At 37.0% G+C, this 27,294-nt stretch overlaps 1 protein-coding gene across 1 annotated transcript in view; it reads right to left on the reverse strand.

Annotated features, from left to right (window-relative positions):
* dcc (DCC netrin 1 receptor) overlaps window positions 1–27,294 on the reverse strand; it is a 395,572-nt gene that overhangs the window by 30,858 nt on the left and 337,420 nt on the right. The gene's annotated exons all lie outside the window — the stretch shown is intronic.

The raw sequence follows: 27,294 nt of genomic DNA on the forward strand, positions 1-27,294 counted from the left end.
CCCAGTAACCTCATTGTGTGCCCTACTCAACCCTTCATCTGGACCTCAACCCTTCATCGGTACCTCAGTTGGAAGAGACATGGACGGCGCGGGTGAGGAAGGTGCACATGGAGAGTGGATCGGACACAGGATGTGACCTGCTGACCCTGGAAGATCTTCCAGCCAGAACTGTCAATAGGCTAACTGAAATGCTTTGTTATGTTGTTTTAAGAGCATCTTTGAGATTCTTGTTGTAATGAAAAGCGCTATACAAATTAAATATATCATTATTACTGCCATGCATCACCATCATTAATCTCTTATCTTCTCTTTGATATCTATGATGCTGTACATAATATGTGCTTTATGCTTCTTCAACTCATCCATACATGTAACATAAAGGATGAAAGCTGATCTCATTACCGTGCATTAGGAATGTACACTGAGTGGACAAAACATTAAAAACACCTGCTCTTTCCATGACATTGACTGACCAGGTGAATCCAGGTGAAAGCTATGATCCCTTATTGATGTAACTTGTTAAATCCACTTCAAAATCAGTGTAGATGAAGGGGGGGGGGGACAGGTTAAAGAAGGATTTTTAAGCCTTGAGACAATTGAGACATGGATTGTGTATGTGTGCCATTCAGAGGGTGAATGGGCAAGACAAAATATTTAAGTGCCTTTGAACGGGGTATGGTAGTAGGTGCCAGGCGGTATCGGTTTGTGTCAAGAACTGCAACGCTGCTGGGTTTTTCACACTCAACAGTTTCCCGTGTTTATCAAGAATGGTCCATCACCCAAAGTACATCCAGCCAACTTGACACAACCGTGGGACGCATTGGAGTCAACATGGGCCAGCATCCCTGTGGAACGCTTTCGACACCTTGTAGCGTCCATGCCCGACTCAATATTAGGAAGGTATTCTTAATGTTTTGTACAACTCAGTGTATATGTGCTATATACCCTGTCTAGAATGTCAAAATACACATGCTACAGGAGCCAATAATGTTTGTGCTGAGTAATTGAGAATATTGACCGTCTGTTTATTTGTTTGTATGTTTATGTACACTTCCTGAAACAAGGTAGATCTTGGTACTCAGAGTAAAAAGGCCACCTATCTTTGCCAGAGGGCTGTGTCCAGATCATTTAATCCGAGGTAAAACAAAAAAATGATTTTTATTTAGCCAGGAGAAGACCCTTGAGATTAGAAACCTCTTTTACTGTCTTGATGTCTTGAACATCTATGGCCCCTCTCCTCTCCTCTCCTCTCCTCTCCTCTCCTCTCCTCTCCTCTCCTCTCCTCTCCTCTCCTCTCCTCTCCTCTCCTCTCCTCTCCTCTCCTCTCCTCTCCTCTCCTCTCCTCTCCTCTCCTCTCCTCTCCTCTTCATTCTACCTGGTTTGCTCTCTCCGTCCAGCCAAAAGTTATTTCCCCGACACGGAAAATAACCTAATCCCATCATGGCAGGCCTCAAAGATTCCCTCTCCTCTTTATTTACAGATATAGGTCAATGAGGCATTAGCCAATCACTGGGGCTACATCCCGAATGGCACCTTTTTCTTTATATAGAGAACTATATTTGACCAATAGGGGGGTAGGGTGCCAATTGGGACGCAAGCCAAGTAATTGGCTAATACATTTTGGCCTCAGTGTCATTTACTCGCCACAGCTGCTCTTAACACAATGAGAGCAAGCGTGGAGCATGGAAGAGAGCGAGAGAGAGAGAGAGAGAGGGAGACAGAGAGAGAGAGAGGGAGACAGAGAGAGAGACAGAGAGAGAGACAGAGAGAGAGAGAGAGAGAGAGAGAGAGGGGCAGAGAGAGAGGGGCAGAGAGAGAGAGGCAGAGAGAGAGAGCGAGAAAGAGCGAGAGAGAGAGATTACAGGGGTGTGTGCTTAGTCCCCTCCTGTACTCCCTGTTCACCCACGACTCCAACACCATCATCAAGTTTGCAGACGACACAACGGTGGTAGGCCTGATCACCGACAACAATGAGACAGCCTTTAGGGAAGCAGTCAGAGACCTGGAAGTGTAGTGCCAGGACAACATCAACTCCCTCAACGTGATCAAGACAAAGGAGATGAGCTTCACGTTCCTTGGTGTCCACATCACCAACAAACTATCATGGTCCAAACACACCAAGACAGTCGTAAAGAGGGCAAATCAATGCCTATTCCCCCTCAGGAGACTGAAAAGATTTGGCATTGGTCCTCAGATCCTCAAAAAGTTATACAGCTGCACCATTGAGAGTATCCTGACTGGTTGCATCACCGCCTGGTATCGCAACTGCTTGGCCTCCGACTGCAAGGCACTACAGAGGGTAGTGCGTACGGCCCAGTACATCACTGGGGCCAAGCTTCCTGCCATCCAGGACCTCTATACCAGGCGGTGTCAGAGGAACGCCCTAAAAATTGCCAAAGACTCCAGCCACCCTAGTCACAGACTGTTCTCTCTGCTACCGCAGAGCAAGCGGTACCGGAGCGCCAAGTCTAGGTCCAAAAGGCTTCTTACACCTTCTACCCCCCAAGCCATAAGACTCTTGAACAGCTCATCATGGCTACCCGGACTACTTGCTCTGACCCCCCCCCCAACTTTTTTTTGTTGCTGCTACTCGCTATTTATTATCTATGCATAGTCACTTTACACGTACCTACATGTACATATTACCCTCAATTAACCTCGACTAACCTGTACCCTCGCACATTGACTCGGTACCGGAAACCCCTGTACAGTCTATAGCCTCATTATTGTAATTTTTTATTTTTTGTATTTTGTATTATTATGTTTTAATATTTTATTTAAAAAAAAAAAAATATTTAGAAAATATTTGTTTAACTTTAATTTTTCTTAAAACTGCATTGATGGTGAATGGCTTGTAAGTAAGCATTTCACGGTAAGGTCTAAACCTGTTGTATTCGGAGCATTTGACATATATATATATTTATTTTATTAGATAATATACTGACTTCTACCTAATTGTGTGTAATATACTGACTTCTACCTGCTGTAATGTAATATACTGACTTCTACCTGCTGTAGTATAATAAACTGACTTCTAACTGCTGTAGTATAATATACTGACTTCTACCTGCTGTAGTATAATATACTGACTTCTACCTACTGTAGTATAATATACTGACTTCTACCTGCTGTAGTGTAATATACAGACTTGTACCTGCTGTAGTATAATATACTGACTTCTACCTACTATAGTGTAATATACTGACTTCTACCTGCTGTAGTATAATATACTGACTTCTACCTGCTGTAGTATAATATACTGACTTCTACCTACTGTAGTGTAATATACTGACTTCTACCTGCTGTAGTATAATATACTGACTTCTATCTGCTGTAGTATAATATACTGACTTCTACCTGCTGTAGTATAATATACTGACTTCTACTTTCTGTAGTATAATATACTGACTTCTACCTGCTGTAGTATAATATACTGACTTCTACATGCTGTAGTATAATATACTGCCTTCTACCTGCTGTAGTATAATATACTGACTTCTACCTGCTGTAGAATAATATACTGACTTCTACTTGCTGTAGTATGATATACTGACTTCTACCTGCTGTAGTATAATATACTGATTTCTACCTGCTGTAGCATAATATAATGACTTCTACCTGCTGTAGTATAATATACTGACTTCTACTTGCTGTAGTATAATATACTGACTTCTACCTGCTGTAGTATAATATACTGACTTCTACCTGCTGTAGTATAATATACTGACTTCTACCTGCTGTAGTATAATATACTGACTTCTACCTGCTGTAGTATAATATACTGACTTCTACCTGCTGTAGTATAATATACTGACTTCTACCTGCTTAGTGTAATATACTGACTTCTTTCTACCTGCTGTAGTATAATATACTGACTTCTACCTGCTGTAGTATAATATACTGACTTCTACTTGCTGTAGTATAATATACTGACTTCTACCTGCTGTAGTATAATATACTGACTTCTACCTGCTGTTGTATAATACACTGACTTCTACCTGCTGTAGTGTAATATACTGACTTCTACCTGCTGTAGTATAATATACGGACTTCTACCTGCTGTAGTATAATATACTGACTTCTACCTGATGTAGTGTAATATACTGACTTCTACCTGATGTAGTATAATATACTGACTTCTTTCTACCTGCTGTAGTATAATATACTGACTTCTACCTGCTGTAGTATAATATACTGACTTCTTTCTACCTGCTGTAGTGTAATATACTGACTTCTACCTGCTGTAGTGTAATATACTGACTTCTACCTGATGTAGTATAATATACTGACTTATTTCTACCTGCTGTAGTGTAATATACTGACTTCTACCTGCTGTAGTGTAATATACTGACTTCTACCTGATGTAGTATAATATACTGACTTCTTTCTACCTGCTGTAGTGTAATATACGGACTTCTACCTACTTTAGTATAATATACTGACTTCTACCTTCTGTAGTGTAATATACTGACTTCTACCTGCTGTAGTATAATATACTGACTTCTACCTGCTGTAGTGTAATATACGGACTTCTACCTACTGTAGTGTAATATACGGACTTCTACCTACTGTAGTGCAATATACTGAATTCTACCTGCTGTAGTGTAATATACTGACTTCTACCTGCTGTAGTGTAATATACGGACTTCTACCTGCTGTAGTGTAATATACTGACTTCTACCTGCTGTAGTGTAATATACGCACTTCTACCTACTGTAGTGTAATATACTGTCTTCTACCTGCTGTAGCATAATATACTGACTTCTACCTGCTTAGTGTAATATACTGACTTCTACCTGGTGTAGTGTAATATACTGACTTCTACCTGCTGTAGTGTAATATACTGACTTCTACCTGCTGTAGTATAATATACTGACTTCTACCTGCTGTAGTATAATACACTGACTTCTACCTGCTGTAGTGTAATATACTGACTTCTACCTGCTGTAGTATAATATACAGACTTCTACCTGCTGTAGTATAATATACTGACTTCTACCTGCTGTAGTGTAATATACTGATTTCTACCTGCTGTAGTATAATATACTGACTTCTATCTGCTGTAGTGTAATATACTGACTTCTACCTGCTGTATTTTAATATATACTGACTTCTAACTGCTGTAGTTTAATATATACTGACTTCTAACTGCTGTAGTATAATATACTGACTTCTACCTTCTGTAGTGTAATATACTGACTTCTACCTGCTGTAGTATAATATACTGACTTCTACCTGCTGTAGTGTAATATACGGACTTCTACCTACTGTAGTGTAATATACTGACTTCTACCTGCTGTAGTGTAATATACTGACTTCTACCTGATGTAGTATAATATACTGACTTCTTTCTACCTGCTGTAGTGTAATATACTGACTTCTACCTACTGTAGTGTAATATACTGACTTCTACCTGCTGTAGTGTAATATACTGACTTCTACCTGCTGTAGTGTAATATACTGACTTTTACCTGCTGTAGTTTAATATATACTGACTTCTAACTGCTGTAGTATAATATACTGACTTCTACCTGCTGTAGTATAATATACTGACTTCTACCTGCTGTAGTGTAATATACTGACTTCTACCTGCTGTAGTGTAATATACTGACTTCTACCTGCTGTAGTATAATATACTGACTTCTACCTACTGTAGTATAATATACTGACTTCTACCTGCTGTAGTATAATATACTGTCTTCTACCTGCTGTAGTGTAATATACTGACTTCTACCTGCTGTAGTGTAATATACTGACTTCTACCTGCAGTAGTATAATATACTGACTTCTACCTGCTGTAGTATAATATACTGACTTCTACCTGCTGTAGTGTAATATACTGACTTCTACCTACTGTAGTGTAATATACTGACTTCTACCTGCTGTAGTGTAATATACTGACTTCTACCTGCTGTAGTGTAATATACGGACTTCTACCTGCTGTAGTGTAATATACTGACTTCTACATGCTGTAGTATAATATACTGACTTCTACCTGCTGTAGTATAATATACTGACTTCTACCTGCTGTAGTGTAATATACGGACTTCTACCTGCTGTAGTACAATATACTGACTTCTACCTACTGTAGTATAATATACTGACTTCTACCTGCTGTAGTATAATATACTGTCTTCTACCTGCTGTAGTATAATATACTGACTTCTAATTGCTGTAGTATAATATACTGACTTCTACCTGCTGTAGTGTAATATACTGACTTCTACCTGCTGTAGTGTAATATACTGACTTCTACCTGCTGTAGTGTAATATACTGACTTCTACCTGCTGTAGTATAATATACTGACTTCTACCTGCTGTAGTGTAATATACTGACTTCTACCTGCTGTAGTGTAATATACTGACTTCTACCTGCTGTAGTATAATATACTGACTTCTACCTGCTGTAGTGTAATATACTGACTTCTAACTGCTGTAGTGTAATATACTGACTTCTACCTGCTGTAGTGTAATATACTGACTTCTACCTGCTGTAGTGTAATATACTGACTTCTACCTGCTGTAGTGTAATATACTGACTTCTACCTGCTGTAGTGTAATATACTGACTTCTACCTGCTGTAGTGTAATATACGGACTTCTACCTGCTGTAGTGTAATATACTGACTTCTACCTGCTGTAGTGTAATATACGGACTTCTACCTACTGTAGTGTAATATACTGTCTTCTACCTGCTGTAGCATAATATACTGACTTCTACCTGCTTAGTGTAATATACTGACTTCTACCTGGTGTAGTGTAATATACTGACTTCTACCTGCTGTAGTGTAATATACTGACTTCTACCTGCTGTAGTATAATATACTGACTTCTACCTGCTGTAGTATAATACACTGACTTCTACCTGCTGTAGTGTAATATACTGACTTCTACCTGCTGTAGTATAATATACAGACTTCTACCTGCTGTAGTATAATATACTGACTTCTACCTGCTGTAGTGTAATATACTGATTTCTACCTGCTGTAGTGTAATATACTGACTTCTACCTGCTGTAGTGTAATATACTGACTTCTACCTGCTGTAGTTTAATATATACTGACTTCTAACTGCTGTAGTTTAATATATACTGACTTCTAACTGCTGTAGTATAATATACTGTCTTCTACCTTCTGTAGTGTAATATACTGACTTCTACCTGCTGTAGTATAATATACTGACTTCTACCTGCTGTAGTATAATAAACTGACTTCTACCTGCTGTAGTGTAATATACTGACTTCTACCTGCTGTAGTGTAATATACTGACTTCTACCTGCTGTAGTATAATATACTGACTTCTACCTGCTGTAGTATAATATACTGACTTCTACCTACTGTAGTATAATATACTGACTTCTACCTGCTGTAGTATAATATACTGACTTCTACCTGCTGTAGTATAATATACTGACTTCTACCTTCTGTAGTGTAATATACTGACTTCTACCTGCTGTAGTATAATATACTGACTTCTACCTGCTGTAGTGTAATATACGGACTTCTACCTACTGTAGTGTAATATACTGACTTCTACCTGCTGTAGTGTAATATACGGACTTCTACCTACTGTAGTGTAATATACTGACTTCTACCTGCTGTAGTGTAATATACTGACTTCTACCTGCTGTAGTATAATATACTGACTTCTACCTGCTGTTGTATAATACACTGACTTCTACCTGCTGTAGTGTAATATACTGACTTCTACCTGCTGTAGTATAATATACGGACTTCTACCTGCTGTAGTATAATATACTGACTTCTACCTGATGTAGTGTAATATACTGACTTCTACCTGATGTAGTATAATATACTGACTTCTTTCTACCTGCTGTAGTATAATATACTGACTTCTACCTGCTGTAGTATAATATACTGACTTCTTTCTACCTGCTGTAGTGTAATATACTGACTTCTACCTGCTGTAGTGTAATATACTGACTTCTACCTGATGTAGTATAATATACTGACTTCTTTCTACCTGCTGTAGTGTAATATACTGACTTCTACCTACTGTAGTGTAATATACTGACTTCTACCTGCTGTAGTGTAATATACTGACTTCTACCTGCTGTAGTGTAATATACTGACTTTTACCTGCTGTAGTTTAATATATACTGACTTCTAACTGCTGTAGTATAATATACTGACTTCTACCTGCTGTAGTATAATATACTGACTTCTACCTGCTGTAGTGTAATATACTGACTTCTACCTGCTGTAGTGTAATATACTGACTTCTACCTGCTGTAGTATAATATACTGACTTCTACCTACTGTAGTATAATATACTGACTTCTACCTGCTGTAGTATAATATACTGTCTTCTACCTGCTGTAGTGTAATATACTGACTTCTACCTGCTGTAGTGTAATATACTGACTTCTACCTGCAGTAGTATAATATACTGACTTATACCTGCTGTAGTATAATATACTGACTTCTACATGCTGTAGTGTAATATACTGACTTCTACCTACTGTAGTGTAATATACTGACTTCTACCTGCTGTAGTGTAATATACTGACTTCTACCTGCTGTAGTGTAATATACGGACTTCTACCTGCTGTAGTGTAATATACTGACTTCTACATGCTGTAGTATAATATACTGACTTCTACCTGCTGTAGTATAATATACTGACTTCTACCTGCTGTAGTGTAATATACGGACTTCTACCTGCTGTAGTATAATATACTGACTTCTACCTACTGTAGTATAATATACTGACTTCTACCTGCTGTAGTATAATATACTGTCTCTACCTGCTGTAGTATAATATACTGACTTCTAATTGCTGTAGTATAATATACTGACTTCTACCTGCTGTAGTGTAATATACTGACTTCTACCTGCTGTAGTGTAATATACTGACTTCTACCTACTGTAGTATAATATACTGACTTCTACCTGCTGTAGTATAATATACTGTCTCTACCTGCTGTAGTATAATATACTGACTTCTAATTGCTGTAGTATAATATACTGACTTCTACCTGCTGTAGTGTAATATACTGACTTCTACCTGCTGTAGTGTAATATACTGACTTCTACCTGCTGTAGTGTAATATACGGACTTCTACCTGCTGTAGTATAATATACTGACTTCTACCTACTGTAGTATAATATACTGACTTCTACCTGCTGTAGTATAATATACTGTCTTCTACCTGCTGTAGTATAATATACTGACTTCTAATTGCTGTAGTATAATATACTGACTTCTACCTGCTGTAGTGTAATATACTGACTTCTACCTGCTGTAGTGTAATATACTGACTTCTACCTGCTGTAGTGTAATATACTGACTTCTACCTGCTGTAGTATAATATACTGACTTCTACCTGCTGTAGTGTAATATACTGACTTCTACCTGCTGTAGTGTAATATACTGACTTCTACCCGCTGTAGTATAATATACTGACTTCTACCTGCTGTAGTGTAATATACTGACTTCTAACTGCTGTAGTGTAATATACTGACTTCTACCTGCTGTAGTGTAATATACTGACTTCTACCTGCTGTAGTGTAATATACTGACTTCTACCTGCTGTAGTGTAATATACTGACTTCTACCTGCTGTAGTGTAATATACTGACTTCTACCTGCTGTAGTGTAATATACGGACTTCTACCTGCTGTAGTGTAATATAATGACTTCTACCTGCTGTAGTGTAATATACGGACTTCTACCTACTGTAGTGTAATATACTGTCTTCTACCTGCTGTAGCATAATATACTGACTTCTACCTGCTTAGTGTAATATACTGACTTCTACCTGGTGTAGTGTAATATACTGACTTCTACCTGCTGTAGTGTAATATACTGACTTCTACCTGCTGTAGTATAATATACTGACTTCTACCTGCTGTAGTATAATACACTGACTTCTACCTGCTGTAGTGTAATATACTGACTTCTACCTGCTGTAGTATAATATACAGACTTCTACCTGCTGTAGTATAATATACTGACTTCTACCTGCTGTAGTGTAATATACTGATTTCTACCTGCTGTAGTATAATATACTGACTTCTACCTGCTGTAGTGTAATATACTGACTTCTACCTGCTGTAGTTTAATATATACTGACTTCTAACTGCTGTAGTTTAATATATACTGACTTCTAACTGCTGTAGTATAATATACTGTCTTCTACCTTCTGTAGTGTAATATACTGACTTCTACCTGCTGTAGTATAATATACTGACTTCTACCTGCTGTAGTATAATAAACTGACTTCTACCTGCTGTAGTGTAATATACTGACTTCTACCTGCTGTAGTGTAATATACTGACTTCTACCTGCTGTAGTATAATATACTGACTTCTACCTGCTGTAGTGTAATATACTGACTTCTACCTGCTGTAGTATAATATACTGACTTCTACCTGCTGTAGTATAATAAACTGACTTCTACCTGCTGTAGTGTAATATACTGACTTCTACCTGCTGTAGTGTAATATACTGACTTCTACCTGCTGTAGTATAATATACTGACTTCTACCTGCTGTAGTATAATATACTGACTTCTACCTACTGTAGTATAATATACTGACTTCTACCTGCTGTAGTATAATATACTGACTTCTACCTGCTGTAGTATAATATACTGACTTCTACCTTCTGTAGTGTAATATACTGACTTCTACCTGCTGTAGTATAATATACTGACTTCTACCTGCTGTAGTGTAATATACGGACTTCTACCTACTGTAGTGTAATATACTGACTTCTACCTGCTGTAGTGTAATATACGGACTTCTACCTACTGTAGTGTAATATACTGACTTCTACCTGCTGTAGTATAATATACTGACTTCTACCTGCTGTTGTATAATACACTGACTTCTACCTGCTGTAGTGTAATATACTGACTTCTACCTGCTGTAGTATAATATACGGACTTCTACCTGCTGTAGTATAATATACTGACTTCTACCTGATGTAGTGTAATATACTGACTTCTACCTGATGTAGTATAATATACTGACTTCTTTCTACCTGCTGTAGTATAATATACTGACTTCTACCTGCTGTAGTATAATATACTGACTTCTTTCTACCTGCTGTAGTGTAATATACTGACTTCTACCTGCTGTAGTGTAATATACTGACTTCTACCTGATGTAGTATAATATACTGACTTCTTTCTACCTGCTGTAGTGTAATATACTGACTTCTACCTACTGTAGTGTAATATACTGACTTCTACCTGCTGTAGTGTAATATACTGACTTCTACCTGCTGTAGTGTAATATACTGACTTTTACCTGCTGTAGTTTAATATATACTGACTTCTAACTGCTGTAGTATAATATACTGACTTCTACCTGCTGTAGTATAATATACTGACTTCTACCTGCTGTAGTGTAATATACTGACTTCTACCTGCTGTAGTGTAATATACTGACTTCTACCTGCTGTAGTATAATATACTGACTTCTACCTACTGTAGTATAATATACTGACTTCTACCTGCTGTAGTATAATATACTGTCTTCTACCTGCTGTAGTGTAATATACTGACTTCTACCTGCTGTAGTGTAATATACTGACTTCTACCTGCAGTAGTATAATATACTGACTTATACCTGCTGTAGTATAATATACTGACTTCTACATGCTGTAGTGTAATATACTGACTTCTACCTACTGTAGTGTAATATACTGACTTCTACCTGCTGTAGTGTAATATACTGACTTCTACCTGCTGTAGTGTAATATACGGACTTCTACCTGCTGTAGTGTAATATACTGACTTCTACATGCTGTAGTATAATATACTGACTTCTACCTGCTGTAGTATAATATACTGACTTCTACCTGCTGTAGTGTAATATACGGACTTCTACCTGCTGTAGTATAATATACTGACTTCTACCTACTGTAGTATAATATACTGACTTCTACCTGCTGTAGTATAATATACTGTCTCTACCTGCTGTAGTATAATATACTGACTTCTAATTGCTGTAGTATAATATACTGACTTCTACCTGCTGTAGTGTAATATACTGACTTCTACCTGCTGTAGTGTAATATACTGACTTCTACCTACTGTAGTATAATATACTGACTTCTACCTGCTGTAGTATAATATACTGTCTCTACCTGCTGTAGTATAATATACTGACTTCTAATTGCTGTAGTATAATATACTGACTTCTACCTGCTGTAGTGTAATATACTGACTTCTACCTGCTGTAGTGTAATATACTGACTTCTACCTGCTGTAGTGTAATATACGGACTTCTACCTGCTGTAGTATAATATACTGACTTCTACCTACTGTAGTATAATATACTGACTTCTACCTGCTGTAGTATAATATACTGTCTTCTACCTGCTGTAGTATAATATACTGACTTCTAATTGCTGTAGTATAATATACTGACTTCTACCTGCTGTAGTGTAATATACTGACTTCTACCTGCTGTAGTGTAATATACTGACTTCTACCTGCTGTAGTGTAATATACTGACTTCTACCTGCTGTAGTATAATATACTGACTTCTACCTGCTGTAGTGTAATATACTGACTTCTACCTGCTGTAGTGTAATATACTGACTTCTACCTGCTGTAGTATAATATACTGACTTCTACCTGCTGTAGTGTAATATACTGACTTCTAACTGCTGTAGTGTAATATACTGACTTCTACCTGCTGTAGTGTAATATACTGACTTCTACCTGCTGTAGTGTAATATACTGACTTCTACCTGCTGTAGTGTAATATACTGACTTCTACCTGCTGTAGTGTAATATACTGACTTCTACCTGCTGTAGTGTAATATACGGACTTCTACCTGCTGTAGTGTAATATACTGACTTCTACCTGCTGTAGTGTAATATACGGACTTCTACCTACTGTAGTGTAATATACCGTATTGGTCCGAATATAAGACGACCCTGATTATAAGACGACCCCCCGTTTTTCAACACAAACATTTAGAAAAACAGATTTGCAGACTAGATTTGCCGAACAAAGAACTTCATTTTATTTTAAAATAACAATATTAAAAACACAGTGAATTAAACACAAAGGCAAACTATGTACAGTATGATTCAAAATTAATATCAAGCAATAATAAAGCAACATTTTTAAATAACAGAGAAAATACAGGCCACACATTTAACTAAACTTAACAAAAATTCGCCAAACTTCTCCTCCGATGTCTCTCTATCCCTCACACACGTCCTCTGCCCCGCTGTGTTCGCTCCCGCTGTCATCGCTCCCCAGCTGCTCCGCTTCCACCGGCTCCTCCCAAAGCACGTCGTCCTCGCTGCCGTCCAATGCATTTGAGATGCAACATTTTTTAAAGCCATCGATGATGCTCTGTGAGGGAATAGCATCCCATGCATGCAGGATCCATTCACACAGTAGACTTCTCTCCGAAGTCTGACGGCAGGCGTTGGGCCAAACTCGTTCTCCGTCTAAGTGACAGTCCATTACGCCGCATCATCCTACGACACCAGCCGAGGCTGGCTTTAAATCCAGTGATGTTGAGCTCTCTGGCGATTTCCAGGGCCTTAACCTGGATGACAGCTCTGGTAATGGGCATTCCCTCACTTCTTTTTTCCCTGACATATTCAAAAACCCTCCGGTCAACCTCAATGAAACGACCACTTTGAGGACCACGGAAGGATTTTCGCTGACTGTTAGCATCTTTTAGACGTTGTTTTTCTGCTCGCCATCTTCTTACATTACACTCAGTGACCCCGAATGTCTTGGCAGCTTGGCAGTTGTTAGATGACTCTGCCTTATTGACAACCATTATTTTGAAATTGGCATCATAGCTCCTCCGCTGTTGTTTATTGACCTGGCCCACTTTTTGAGCCACTTGTCTCTAAATGGTCAGCCTGTCTTTCCATCTTTAAACACCGGTAACGGGCTGGTTGTTAAGGACGCCTCTTCCCTCCGTCCGGAACGAATTTTTGGCGCCATCTGTGCCCGCGAATGTGTATTGACATTTAAAGGGAGCGCCGAAGAAGAGAAACTGCGCTCTGAATACTAGACCCCGAATATAAGACGACCCGACTTTTTTGGACCTATTTCGAGGGGAAAAAAGGCCGTCTTATATTCGGACCAATACGGTACTGTCTTCTACCTGCTGTAGCATAATATACTGACTTCTACCTGCTTAGTGTAATATACTGACTTCTACCTGGTGTAGTGTAATATACTGACTTCTACCTGCTGTAGTGTAATATACTGACTTCTACCTGCTGTAGTATAATATACTGACTTCTACCTGCTGTAGTATAATACACTGACTTCTACCTGCTGTAGTGTAATATACTGACTTCTACCTGCTGTAGTATAATATACAGACTTCTACCTGCTGTAGTATAATATACTGACTTCTACCTGCTGTAGTGTAATATACTGATTTCTACCTGCTGTAGTATAATATACTGACTTCTACCTGCTGTAGTGTAATATACTGACTTCTACCTGCTGTAGTTTAATATATACTGACTTCTAACTGCTGTAGTTTAATATATACTGACTTCTAACTGCTGTAGTATAATATACTGTCTTCTACCTTCTGTAGTGTAATATACTGACTTCTACCTGCTGTAGTATAATATACTGACTTCTACCTGCTGTAGTATAATAAACTGACTTCTACCGCTGTAGTGTAATATACTGACTTCTACCTGCTGTAGTGTAATATACTGACTTCTACCTGCTGTAGTATAATATACTGACTTCTACCTGCTGTAGTATAATATACTGACTTCTACCTACTGTAGTATAATATACTGACTTCTACCTGCTGTAGTATAATATACTGACTTCTACCTGCTGTAGTATAATATACTGACTTCTACCTTCTGTAGTGTAATATACTGACTTCTACCTGCTGTAGTATAATATACTGACTTCTACCTGCTGTAGTGTAATATACGGACTTCTACCTACTGTAGTGTAAAATACTGACTTCTACCTGCTGTAGTGTAATATACGGACTTCTACCTACTGTAGTGTAATATACTGACTTCTACCTGCTGTAGTGTAATATACTGACTTCTACCTGCTGTAGTATAATATACTGACTTCTACCTGCTGTTGTATAATACACTGACTTCTACCTGCTGTAGTGTAATATACTGACTTCTACCTGCTGTAGTATAATATACGGACTTCTACCTGCTGTAGTATAATATACTGACTTCTACCTGATGTAGTGTAATATACTGACTTCTACCTGATGTAGTATAATATACTGACTTCTTTCTACCTGCTGTAGTATAATATACTGACTTCTACCTGCTGTAGTATAATATACTGACTTCTTTCTACCTGCTGTAGTGTAATATACTGACTTCTACCTGCTGTAGTGTAATATACTGACTTCTACCTGATGTAGTATAATATACTGACTTCTTTCTACCTGCTGTAGTGTAATATACTGACTTCTACCTACTGTAGTGTAATATACTGACTTCTACCTGCTGTAGTGTAATATACTGACTTCTACCTGCTGTAGTGTAATATACTGACTTTTACCTGCTGTAGTTTAATATATACTGACTTCTAACTGCTGTAGTATAATATACTGACTTCTACCTGCTGTAGTATAATATACTGACTTCTACCTGCTGTAGTGTAATATACTGACTTCTACCTGCTGTAGTGTAATATACTGACTTCTACCTGCTGTAGTATAATATACTGACTTCTACCTACTGTAGTATAATATACTGACTTCTACCTGCTGTAGTATAATATACTGTCTTCTACCTGCTGTAGTGTAATATACTGACTTCTACCTGCTGTAGTGTAATATACTGACTTCTACCTGCAGTAGTATAATATACTGACTTATACCTGCTGTAGTATAATATACTGACTTCTACATGCTGTAGTGTAATATACTGACTTCTACCTACTGTAGTGTAATATACTGACTTCTACCTGCTGTAGTGTAATATACTGACTTCTACCTGCTGTAGTGTAATATACGGACTTCTACCTGCTGTAGTGTAATATACTGACTTCTACATGCTGTAGTATAATATACTGACTTCTACCTGCTGTAGTATAATATACTGACTTCTACCTGCTGTAGTGTAATATACGGACTTCTACCTGCTGTAGTATAATATACTGACTTCTACCTACTGTAGTATAATATACTGACTTCTACCTGCTGTAGTATAATATACTGTCTCTACCTGCTGTAGTATAATATACTGACTTCTAATTGCTGTAGTATAATATACTGACTTCTACCTGCTGTAGTGTAATATACTGACTTCTACCTGCTGTAGTGTAATATACTGACTTCTACCTACTGTAGTATAATATACTGACTTCTACCTGCTGTAGTATAATATACTGTCTCTACCTGCTGTAGTATAATATACTGACTTCTAATTGCTGTAGTATAATATACTGACTTCTACCTGCTGTAGTGTAATATACTGACTTCTACCTGCTGTAGTGTAATATACTGACTTCTACCTGCTGTAGTGTAATATACGGACTTCTACCTGCTGTAGTATAATATACTGACTTCTACCTACTGTAGTATAATATACTGACTTCTACCTGCTGTAGTATAATATACTGTCTTCTACCTGCTGTAGTATAATATACTGACTTCTAATTGCTGTAGTATAATATACTGACTTCTACCTGCTGTAGTGTAATATACTGACTTCTACCTGCTGTAGTGTAATATACTGACTTCTACCTGCTGTAGTGTAATATACTGACTTCTACCTGCTGTAGTATAATATACTGACTTCTACCTGCTGTAGTGTAATATACTGACTTCTACCTGCTGTAGTGTAATATACTGACTTCTACCTGCTGTAGTATAATATACTGACTTCTACCTGCTGTAGTGTAATATACTGACTTCTAACTGCTGTAGTGTAATATACTGACTTCTACCTGCTGTAGTGTAATATACTGACTTCTACCTGCTGTAGTGTAATATACTGACTTCTACCTGCTGTAGTGTAATATACTGACTTCTACCTGCTGTAGTGTAATATACTGACTTCTACCTGCTGTAGTGTAATATACGGACTTCTACCTGCTGTAGTGTAATATACTGACTTCTACCTGCTGTAGTGTAATATACGGACTTCTACCTACTGTAGTGTAATATACTGTCTTCTACCTGCTGTAGCATAATATACTGACTTCTACCTGCTTAGTGTAATATACTGACTTCTACCTGGTGTAGTGTAATATACTGACTTCTACCTGCTGTAGTGTAATATACTGACTTCTACCTGCTGTAGTATAATATACTGACTTCTACCTGCTGTAGTATAATACACTGACTTCTACCTGCTGTAGTGTAATATACTGACTTCTACCTGCTGTAGTATAATATACAGACTTCTACCTGCTGTAGTATAATATACTGACTTCTACCTGCTGTAGTGTAATATACTGATTTCTACCTGCTGTAGTATAATATACTGACTTCTACCTGCTGTAGTGTAATATACTGACTTCTACCTGCTGTAGTTTAATATATACTGACTTCTAACTGCTGTAGTTTAATATATACTGACTTCTAACTGCTGTAGTATAATATACTGTCTTCTACCTTCTGTAGTGTAATATACTGACTTCTACCTGCTGTAGTATAATATACTGACTTCTACCTGCTGTAGTATAATAAACTGACTTCTACCTGCTGTAGTGTAATATACTGACTTCTACCTGCTGTAGTGTAATATACTGACTTCTACCTGCTGTAGTATAATATACTGACTTCTACCTGCTGTAGTATAATATACTGACTTCTACCTACTGTAGTATAATATACTGACTTCTACCTGCTGTAGTATAATATACTGACTTCTACCTGCTGTAGTATAATATACTGACTTCTACCTTCTGTAGTGTAATATACTGACTTCTACCTGCTGTAGTATAATATACTGACTTCTACCTGCTGTAGTGTAATATACGGACTTCTACCTACTGTAGTGTAAAATACTGACTTCTACCTGCTGTAGTGTAATATACGGACTTCTACCTACTGTAGTGTAATATACTGACTTCTACCTGCTGTAGTGTAATATACTGACTTCTACCTGCTGTAGTATAATATACTGACTTCTACCTGCTGTTGTATAATACACTGACTTCTACCTGCTGTAGTGTAATATACTGACTTCTACCTGCTGTAGTATAATATACGGACTTCTACCTGCTGTAGTATAATATACTGACTTCTACCTGATGTAGTGTAATATACTGACTTCTACCTGATGTAGTATAATATACTGACTTCTTTCTACCTGCTGTAGTATAATATACTGACTTCTACCTGCTGTAGTATAATATACTGACTTCTTTCTACCTGCTGTAGTGTAATATACTGACTTCTACCTGCTGTAGTGTAATATACTGACTTCTACCTGATGTAGTATAATATACTGACTTCTTTCTACCTGCTGTAGTGTAATATACTGACTTCTACCTACTGTAGTGTAATATACTGACTTCTACCTGCTGTAGTGTAATATACTGACTTCTACCTGCTGTAGTGTAATATACTGACTTTTACCTGCTGTAGTTTAATATATACTGACTTCTAACTGCTGTAGTATAATATACTGACTTCTACCTGCTGTAGTATAATATACTGACTTCTACCTGCTGTAGTGTAATATACTGACTTCTACCTGCTGTAGTGTAATATACTGACTTCTACCCTGCTGTAGTATAATATACTGACTTCTACCTACTGTAGTATAATATACTGACTTCTACCTGCTGTAGTATAATATACTGTCTTCTACCTGCTGTAGTGTAATATACTGACTTCTACCTGCTGTAGTGTAATATACTGACTTCTACCCGCAGTAGTATAATATACTGACTTATACCTGCTGTAGTATAATATACTGACTTCTACATGCTGTAGTGTAATATACTGACTTCTACCTACTGTAGTGTAATATACTGACTTCTACCTGCTGTAGTGTAATATACTGACTTCTACCTGCTGTAGTGTAATATACGGACTTCTACCTGCTGTAGTGTAATATACTGACTTCTACATGCTGTAGTATAATATACTGACTTCTACCTGCTGTAGTATAATATACTGACTTCTACCTGCTGTAGTGTAATATACGGACTTCTACCTGCTGTAGTATAATATACTGACTTCTACCTACTGTAGTATAATATACTGACTTCTACCTGCTGTAGTATAATATACTGTCTCTACCTGCTGTAGTATAATATACTGACTTCTAATTGCTGTAGTATAATATACTGACTTCTACCTGCTGTAGTGTAATATACTGACTTCTACCTGCTGTAGTGTAATATACTGACTTCTACCTACTGTAGTATAATATACTGACTTCTACCTGCTGTAGTATAATATACTGTCTCTACCTGCTGTAGTATAATATACTGACTTCTAATTGCTGTAGTATAATATACTGACTTCTACCTGCTGTAGTGTAATATACTGACTTCTACCTGCTGTAGTGTAATATACTGACTTCTACCTGCTGTAGTGTAATATACTGACTTCTACCTGCTGTAGTGTAATATACTGACTTCTACCTGCTGTAGTGTAATATACTGACTTCTACCTGCTGTAGTATAATATACTGACTTCTACCTGCTGTAGTGTAATATACTGACTTCTAACTGCTGTAGTGTAATATACTGACTTCTACCTGCTGTAGTGTAATATACTGACTTCTACCTGCTGTAGTGTAATATACTGACTTCTACCTGCTGTAGTGTAATATACTGACTTCTACCTGCTGTAGTGTAATATACTGACTTCTACCTGCTGTAGTGTAATATACGGACTTCTACCTGCTGTAGTGTAATATACTGACTTCTACCTGCTGTAGTGTAATATACGGACTTCTACCTACTGTAGTGTAATATACTGTCTTCTACCTGCTGTAGCATAATATACTGACTTCTACCTGCTTAGTGTAATATACTGACTTCTACCTGGTGTAGTGTAATATACTGACTTCTACCTGCTGTAGTGTAATATACTGACTTCTACCTGCTGTAGTATAATATACTGACTTCTACCTGCTGTAGTATAATACACTGACTTCTACCTGCTGTAGTGTAATATACTGACTTCTACCTGCTGTAGTATAATATACAGACTTCTACCTGCTGTAGTATAATATACTGACTTCTACCTGCTGTAGTGTAATATACTGATTTCTACCTGCTGTAGTATAATATACTGACTTCTACCTGCTGTAGTGTAATATACTGACTTCTACCTGCTGTAGTTTAATATATACTGACTTCTAACTGCTGTAGTTTAATATATACTGACTTCTAACTGCTGTAGTATAATATACTGTCTTCTACCTTCTGTAGTGTAATATACTGACTTCTACCTGCTGTAGTATAATATACTGACTTCTACCTGCTGTAGTATAATAAACTGACTTCTACCTGCTGTAGTGTAATATACTGACTTCTACCTGCTGTAGTGTAATATACTGACTTCTACCTGCTGTAGTATAATATACTGACTTCTACCTGCTGTAGTATAATATACTGACTTCTACCTACTGTAGTATAATATACTGACTTCTACCTGCTGTAGTATAATATACTGACTTCTACCTGCTGTAGTATAATATACTGACTTCTACCTTCTGTAGTGTAATATACTGACTTCTACCTGCTGTAGTATAATATACTGACTTCTACCTGCTGTAGTGTAATATACGGACTTCTACCTACTGTAGTGTAATATACTGACTTCTACCTGCTGTAGTGTAATATACGGACTTCTACCTACTGTAGTGTAATATACTGACTTCTACCTGCTGTAGTGTAATATACTGACTTCTACCTGCTGTAGTATAATATACTGACTTCTACCTGCTGTTGTATAATACACTGACTTCTACCTGCTGTAGTGTAATATACTGACTTCTACCTGCTGTAGTATAATATACTGACTTCTACCTGCTGTTGTATAATACACTGACTTCTACCTGCTGTAGTGTAATATACTGACTTCTACCTACTGTAGTATAATATACTGACTTCTACCTGCTGTAGTATAATATACTGACTTCTACCTGCTGTAGTATAATATACTGACTTCTACCTTCTGTAGTGTAATATACTGACTTCTACCTGCTGTAGTATAATATACTGACTTCTACCTGCTGTAGTGTAATATACGGACTTCTACCTACTGTAGTGTAATATACTGACTTCTACCTGCTGTAGTGTAATATACGGACTTCTACCTACTGTAGTGTAATATACTGACTTCTACCTGCTGTAGTGTAATATACTGACTTCTACCTGCTGTAGTATAATATACTGACTTCTACCTGCTGTTGTATAATACACTGACTTCTACCTGCTGTAGTGTAATATACTGACTTCTACCTGCTGTAGTATAATATACGGACTTCTACCTGCTGTAGTATAATATACTGACTTCTACCTGATGTAGTGTAATATACTGACTTCTACCTGATGTAGTATAATATACTGACTTCTTTCTACCTGCTGTAGTATAATATACTGACTTCTACCTACTGTAGTGTAATATACTGACTTCTACCTGCTGTAGTGTAATATACTGACTTCTACCTACTGTAGTATAATATACTGACTTCTACCTGCTGTAGTATAATATACTGTCTTCTACCTGCTGTAGTGTAATATACTGACTTCTACCTGATGTAGTATAATATACTGACTTCTTTCTACCTGCTGTAGTGTAATATACTGACTTCTACCTACTGTAGTGTAATATACTGACTTCTACCTGCTGTAGTGTAATATACTGACTTCTACCTGCTGTAGTGTAATATACTGACTTTTACCTGCTGTAGTTTAATATATACTGACTTCTAACTGCTGTAGTATAATATACTGACTTCTACCTGCTGTAGTATAATATACTGACTTCTACCTGCTGTAGTGTAATATACTGACTTCTACCTGCTGTAGTGTAATATACTGACTTCTACCTGCTGTAGTATAATATACTGACTTCTACCTACTGTAGTATAATATACTGACTTCTACCTGCTGTAGTATAATATACTGTCTTCTACCTGCTGTAGTGTAATATACTGACTTCTACCTGCTGTAGTGTAATATACGGACTTCTACCTGCTGTAGTGTAATATACTGACTTCTACATGCTGTAGTATAATATACTGACTTCTACCTGCTGTAGTATAATATACTGACTTCTACCTGCTGTAGTGTAATATACGGACTTCTACCTGCTGTAGTATAATATACTGACTTCTACCTACTGTAGTATAATATACTGACTTCTACCTGCTGTAGTATAATATACTGTCTCTACCTGCTGTAGTATAATATACTGACTTCTAATTGCTGTAGTATAATATACTGACTTCTACCTGCTGTAGTGTAATATACTTACTTCTACCTGCTGTAGTGTAATATACTGACTTCTACCTGCTGTAGTGTAATATACTGACTTCTACCTGCTGTAGTATAATATACTGACTTCTACCTGCTGTAGTGTAATATACTGACTTCTACCTGCTGTAGTGTAATATACTGACTTCTACCTGCTGTAGTATAATATACTGACTTCTACCTGCTGTAGTGTAATATACTGACTTCTAACTGCTGTAGTGTAATATACTGACTTCTACCTGCTGTAGTGTAATATACTGACTTCTACCTGCTGTAGTGTAATATACTGACTTCTACCTGCTGTAGTGTAATATACTGACTTCTACCTGCTGTAGTGTAATATACTGACTTCTACCTGCTGTAGTGTAATATACGGACTTCTACCTGCTGTAGTGTAATATACTGACTTCTACCTGCTGTAGTGTAATATACGGACTTCTACCTACTGTAGTGTAATATACTGTCTTCTACCTGCTGTAGCATAATATACTGACTTCTACCTGCTTAGTGTAATATACTGACTTCTACCTGGTGTAGTGTAATATACTGACTTCTACCTGCTGTAGTGTAATATACTGACTTCTACCTGCTGTAGTATAATATACTGACTTCTACCTGCTGTAGTATAATACACTGACTTCTACCTGCTGTAGTGTAATATACTGACTTCTACCTGCTGTAGTATAATATACAGACTTCTACCTGCTGTAGTATAATATACTGACTTCTACCTGCTGTAGTGTAATATACTGATTTCTACCTGCTGTAGTATAATATACTGACTTCTACCTGCTGTAGTGTAATATACTGACTTCTACCTGCTGTAGTTTAATATATACTGACTTCTAACTGCTGTAGTTTAATATATACTGACTTCTAACTGCTGTAGTATAATATACTGTCTTCTACCTTCTGTAGTGTAATATACTGACTTCTACCTGCTGTAGTATAATATACTGACTTCTACCTGCTGTAGTATAATAAACTGACTTCTACCTGCTGTAGTGTAATATACTGACTTCTACCTGCTGTAGTGTAATATACTGACTTCTACCTGCTGTAGTATAATATACTGACTTCTACCTGCTGTAGTATAATATACTGACTTCTACCTACTGTAGTATAATATACTGACTTCTACCTGCTGTAGTATAATATACTGTCTTCTACATGCTGTAGTATAATATACTGACTTCTACCTGCTGTAGTGTAATATACGGACTTCTACCTGCTGTAGTATAATATACTGACTTCTACCTACTGTAGTATAATATACTGACTTCTACCTGCTGTAGTATAATATACTGTCTTCTACCTGCTGTAGTACAATATACTGACTTCTAATTGCTGTAGTATAATATACTGACTTCTACCTGCTGTAGTGTAATATACTGACTTCTACCTGCTGTAGTGTAATATACTGACTTCTACCTGCTGTAGTGTAATATACTGACTTCTACCTGCTGTAGTATAATATACTGACTTCTACCTGCTGTAGTGTAATATACTGACTTCTACCTGCTGTAGTGTAATATACTGACTTCTACCTGCTGTAGTATAATATACGGACTTCTACCTGCTGTAGTATAATATACTGACTTCTACCTGATGTAGTGTAATATACTGACTTCTACCTGATGTAGTATAATATACTGACTTCTTTCTACCTGCTGTAGTATAATATACTGACTTCTACCTACTGTAGTGTAATATACTGACTTCTACCTGCTGTAGTGTAATATACTGACTTCTACCTACTGTAGTATAATATACTGACTTCTACCTGCTGTAGTATAATATACTGTCTTCTACCTGCTGTAGTGTAATATACTGACTTCTACCTGCTGTAGTGTAATATACTGACTTCTACCTGATGTAGTATAATATACTGACTTCTTTCTACCTGCTGTAGTGTAATATACTGACTTCTACCTACTGTAGTGTAATATACTGACTTCTACCTGCTGTAGTGTAATATACTGACTTCTACCTGCTGTAGTGTAATATACTGACTTTTACCTGCTGTAGTTTAATATATACTGACTTCTAACTGCTGTAGTATAATATACTGACTTCTACCTGCTGTAGTATAATATACTGACTTCTACCTGCTGTAGTGTAATATACTGACTTCTACCTGCTGTAGTGTAATATACTGACTTCTACCTGCTGTAGTATAATATACTGACTTCTACCTACTGTAGTATAATATACTGACTTCTACCTGCTGTAGTATAATATACTGTCTTCTACCTGCTGTAGTGTAATATACTGACTTCTACCTGCTGTAGTGTAATATACGGACTTCTACCTGCTGTAGTGTAATATACTGACTTCTACATGCTGTAGTATAATATACTGACTTCTACCTGCTGTAGTATAATATACTGACTTCTACCTGCTGTAGTGTAATATACGGACTTCTACCTGCTGTAGTATAATATACTGACTTCTACCTACTGTAGTATAATATACTGACTTCTACCTGCTGTAGTATAATATACTGTCTCTACCTGCTGTAGTATAATATACTGACTTCTAATTGCTGTAGTATAATATACTGACTTCTACCTGCTGTAGTGTAATATACTTACTTCTACCTGCTGTAGTGTAATATACTGACTTCTACCTGCTGTAGTGTAATATACTGACTTCTACCTGCTGTAGTATAATATACTGACTTCTACCTGCTGTAGTGTAATATACTGACTTCTACCTGCTGTAGTGTAATATACTGACTTCTACCTGCTGTAGTATAATATACTGACTTCTACCTGCTGTAGTGTAATATACTGACTTCTAACTGCTGTAGTGTAATATACTGACTTCTACCTGCTGTAGTGTAATATACTGACTTCTACCTGCTGTAGTGTAATATACTGACTTCTACCTGCTGTAGTGTAATATACTGACTTCTACCTGCTGTAGTGTAATATACTGACTTCTACCTGCTGTAGTGTAATATACGGACTTCTACCTGCTGTAGTGTAATATACTGACTTCTACCTGCTGTAGTGTAATATACGGACTTCTACCTACTGTAGTGTAATATACTGTCTTCTACCTGCTGTAGCATAATATACTGACTTCTACCTGCTTAGTGTAATATACTGACTTCTACCTGGTGTAGTGTAATATACTGACTTCTACCTGCTGTAGTGTAATATACTGACTTCTACCTGCTGTAGTATAATATACTGACTTCTACCTGCTGTAGTATAATACACTGACTTCTACCTGCTGTAGTGTAATATACTGACTTCTACCTGCTGTAGTATAATATACAGACCTTCACCTGCTGTAGTATAATATACTGACTTCTACCTGCTGTAGTGTAATATACTGATTTCTACCTGCTGTAGTATAATATACTGACTTCTACCTGCTGTAGTGTAATATACTGACTTCTACCTGCTGTAGTTTAATATATACTGACTTCTAACTGCTGTAGTTTAATATATACTGACTTCTAACTGCTGTAGTATAATATACTGTCTTCTACCTTCTGTAGTGTAATATACTGACTTCTACCTGCTGTAGTATAATATACTGACTTCTACCTGCTGTAGTATAATAAACTGACTTCTACCTGCTGTAGTGTAATATACTGACTTCTACCTGCTGTAGTGTAATATACTGACTTCTACCTGCTGTAGTATAATATACTGACTTCTACCTGCTGTAGTATAATATACTGACTTCTACCTACTGTAGTATAATATACTGACTTCTACCTGCTGTAGTATAATATACTGTCTTCTACATGCTGTAGTATAATATACTGACTTCTACCTGCTGTAGTGTAATATACGGACTTCTACCTGCTGTAGTATAATATACTGACTTCTACCTACTGTAGTATAATATACTGACTTCTACCTGCTGTAGTATAATATACTGACTTCTACCTGCTGTAGTGCAATATACTGACTTCTAACTGCTGTAGTATAATATACTGACTTCTACCTGCTGTAGTGTAATATACTGACTTCTACCTGCTGTAGTGTAATATACTGACTTCTACCTGCTGTAGTGTAATATACTGACTTCTACCCGCTGTAGTATAATATACTGACTTCTACCTGCTGTAGTGTAATATACTGACTTCTACCTGCTGTAGTGTAATATACTGACTTCTACCTGCTGTAGTATAATATACTGACTTCTACCTGCTGTAGTGTAATATACTGACTTCTAACTGCTGTAGTGTAATATACTGACTTCTACCTGCTGTAGTGTAATATACTGACTTCTACCTGCTGTAGTGTAATATACTGACTTCTACCTGCTGTAGTGTAATATACTGACTTCTACCTGCTGTAGTGTAATATACTGACTTCTACCTGCTGTAGTGTAATATACGGACTTCTACCTGCTGTAGTGTAATATACTGACTTCTACCTGCTGTAGTGTAATATACTGACTTCTACCTGCTGTAGTGTAATATACTGACTTCTACCTGCTGTAGTGTAATATACGGACTTCTACCTGCTGTAGTGTAATATACTGACTTCTACCTGCTGTAGTGTAATATACGGACTTCTACCTACTGTAGTGTAATATACTGTCTTCTACCTGCTGTAGCATAATATACTGACTTCTACCTGCTTAGTGTAATATACTGACTTCTACCTGGTGTAGTGTAATATACTGACTTCTACCTGCTGTAGTGTAATATACTGACTTCTACCTGCTGTAGTATAATATACTGACTTCTACCTGCTGTAGTATAATACACTGACTTCTACCTGCTGTAGTGTAATATACTGACTTCTACCTGCTGTAGTATAATATACAGACTTCTACCTGCTGTAGTATAATATACTGACTTCTACCTGCTGTAGTGTAATATACTGATTTCTACCTGCTGTAGTATAATAT

The sequence above is a fragment of the Coregonus clupeaformis genome, unplaced genomic scaffold (genome assembly GCF_020615455.1).
Source record: "Coregonus clupeaformis isolate EN_2021a unplaced genomic scaffold, ASM2061545v1 scaf0254, whole genome shotgun sequence".
Classification (NCBI taxonomy): domain Eukaryota; kingdom Metazoa; phylum Chordata; class Actinopteri; order Salmoniformes; family Salmonidae; genus Coregonus; species Coregonus clupeaformis.